Source organism: Lactuca saligna, chromosome 6 (genome assembly GCF_052625555.1).
Source record: "Lactuca saligna cultivar CGN05327 chromosome 6, ASM5262555v1, whole genome shotgun sequence".
NCBI lineage: Eukaryota > Viridiplantae > Streptophyta > Magnoliopsida > Asterales > Asteraceae > Lactuca > Lactuca saligna.
In genome coordinates this window covers 79,124,400-79,127,562 of record NC_136422.1, presented here as the reverse complement: position 1 = coordinate 79,127,562, position 3,163 = coordinate 79,124,400, and positions in this window count along the sequence as shown.

Here is a 3,163-nt window from a genome sequence, read left to right as displayed (position 1 = left end):
AGATACATTTGCGATATTTATATTGTACATATATAATTACTTCAAATACCATGTATTAATTCAAAGCCACATTAATGGAGAAAATATTAAAGTTATTCAATTTTGAGAAACATAAGGTACTTTAGTTCTGCCGGATGACGCGTCTTTTTTCTGTACGAACTTAAAGGTTCGAATCCGACTTCTTTCAATCTTTTTATTTAACTTCGTCAGTTGTGGGTCAATCCAACGAAAAAAACCATAATTTATATATTCATCATTGTAGTTTGTACAACGAAGGAAGCTCCCTCTAGGATTATTTGGCGTCCATGTCGTCCACTTTTGAACCGGATGTCCACATCCGCACAGGCTCACGTTACTGCTCGAACACGATGACATCGATTTGCCCTAAATTATCTTTTTGTGCTTGTGGGTTTGCGAATATAGGTGTTGGATTGGACGCTTTATTTATGCAAATAAATTTCATAATATCGCACTATAATTAATGTAAAATACTTTACAAAAAATTAATTCCTAGCAAAATTGGTAACAAAAGTTGCAACATATAATTGCTCAATACTAAAAATTCCAAGAGTTTTATTGTCGTTGCAAATTCCATAGCTAAATATCTATGAATTTGAACTACTTCTTATCAACGTTGCTATGGATTATAATTTCTTAACAAATATCGTTACAAATTAGCTACGCATTTTGTTCCACAGCAAAACAAGGAAAGGAAATCAAATTCCATAGCAGAATTCCCTAACAAATACCTACGAATGGTACTTCTATCGCATAGCAACTATGGAATTGGTTTCCGTTGAAAAAGTTTTTTGCATAGTAACCACGATAATTAATTCTATAGCAGCATTACAAGGAAAAGTAATTTCGTAAAAAATTTCGTTGGAAACTTGCTACAAATGTTTTTTCCATAGAAATATCAGTAGCATAATACCAACAGATATGGATTCGATAGCATTTTTCCTAGCAAGTCTCATGCTCACTGCTGGAAATAAATTTGGTAGACAATATGGTAGCAACATTCCTATGCTACGACATTCCATAGCACGATCCATTGCAGATTAACAATGGAAATACGTTCCATATCACCCTTAGAAAAATCGCACTTTTCTCATAGGGTAAGATGTTTGAATAGGGGACACAACCCTAAAAATTTAGGATTTAAGGTCAGCACGAGTATGTCGACGTACTCACAGAAACGTCCAGTGTACTACACCTTCGACGCGCCTCATCTGCTGACTTACGCCCCATGTACAAGCCTAGTATGACCAGCGTAAAGGCCTAATTTGCAATTAATAATGTATTTAGGGCTGAAAATGAAAATACCTGACAACAGGTATTATAGTCTGAATAACTGTTCTGGTGAGATTTCCCACTATATTTTTTCTCCAGTATGTATCATTTGCATGTTAGGATATAGTTTCCATATTGTATGCAATTATGCTAGTTTTGTTAGTTTCATGTAGCGTTTGATTGTTACATTTATGTGTATATATATATATATATATATATATATATATATATATATATATATATATATATATATATATATATATATATATATATATATATATATGTGTGTGTGTGTGTGTGTGTGTGTGTGTTTGTGTGTTACAACCCAAAATTTCCATTCTGTACACGTTTGGTAGTTTTCAGGATTTACACTTAAGGAGATATCTGGATGAGTGGATGCACTACGGTTTTGTGCAACACTGTTATTCCAAAACTCTATGATATTAGAGTTCATTTCGGGAATAAAAATATTTTCAACCAAAAATCTCAGGACTATATATAGAATTCTAAACCATATTTATTTCATTAGTTACATTTCCAACTAGAGAAAAGCTGAATTCTCTCTCACGAATCTTCGGGTTTTCATCCCAAATCATGAGTACTTGTATCTAGTTGTAATATGTAGCTTAGATTGTGCCTAATAACATTAAAATCGGATCAAAACCCCAAGATTTGAGAGTTTACCGCCGAAGAACACTTGGAGAGTAAACTGTTTTATAAGGGCCAAAGTGTACCCAATGTCCCTCCAAACCTTGGAACTGAACCTAGACACTACCTATGGCTTGTTAGACATCAAAAACATTAAGAATCAAGGGAAAAAAGTGAGTTCATGGCCAAGGAAGTTCTTGGTCCGTGAACTCCATTTTTAGCTACCAAAATGCCCTAAATGCCTTCATTGAGCCAAGAGACTAGCATAACACATTACCCTGATGTGTCTAGGACCCAAAACAATCAAAATACCAACACCCATAGGATTTCACGGCCGCAAACACATGACACATGGGCCGAAAACTCAAGTTAGGGGTGTTTTGATGCCACAAACACTTCCTAAGGCTTAGGCTTGAATTTAGAATGCTTCCTTATGACCTTAATACCCTCATTAACATAAATGGCTATGAGTTTACGGTAGTAAACTCTTTAGGGCCGTGAACTCCTCAAAAACTCCAAACAATAGGGCCAAAAGGTGCTTTAATCACCCCTAAAGCCTTGGACAATTGCCGTGATTGGTTCTTAGATATATTAGTGACTTGGAAATCACCAAAAACACCCTTCCAAGGGAGATTACGGCCGTAATCTCCAAGGGGTTAGTCCCAAGGCCGTGAACTCCTCAAAGATGTTAAAAGGAAGCCCTAACACTCTAGTAAGTCTTGAAGCACTTCACCACTTAAGTTGTAATAGCTTTAAGCTTCATTTAGTGACCCAATAGAGAGTTTACGGCCAGGAGTTTAATCCCCTGGGCCATAAACTCCAACACACATGGTCTTTGGACCATAAACTTCCGTATGAGGCTTTGCACTCCTTTGTTGCAACCCATTAGCTTCCTAGCACTTGAACAAAGTGTTTTCCTCGCATTAGGATGTTTATACATGTTTAATTAGTGTTATAATCACTAATATTTTATATACATATTTCTTCATATGTAATTAGGACCATTGTGTGTGTCTAAAGTCTTCACTTGACACCTAGCAGTCCTACCTCTTCAGTTTATCCATGCCACTCACAACAGGTGAGTTCATACCCCTTTAATCAATGTTTTAACTATTTTTTAATGTTTTATGGGGGGGATACAAGTAGAATTATGCTAATTATTATATCAATCACATGTGATTAATAAGCAGCATTCAACTGCTTGGCTACTCATTATCCACTTTAC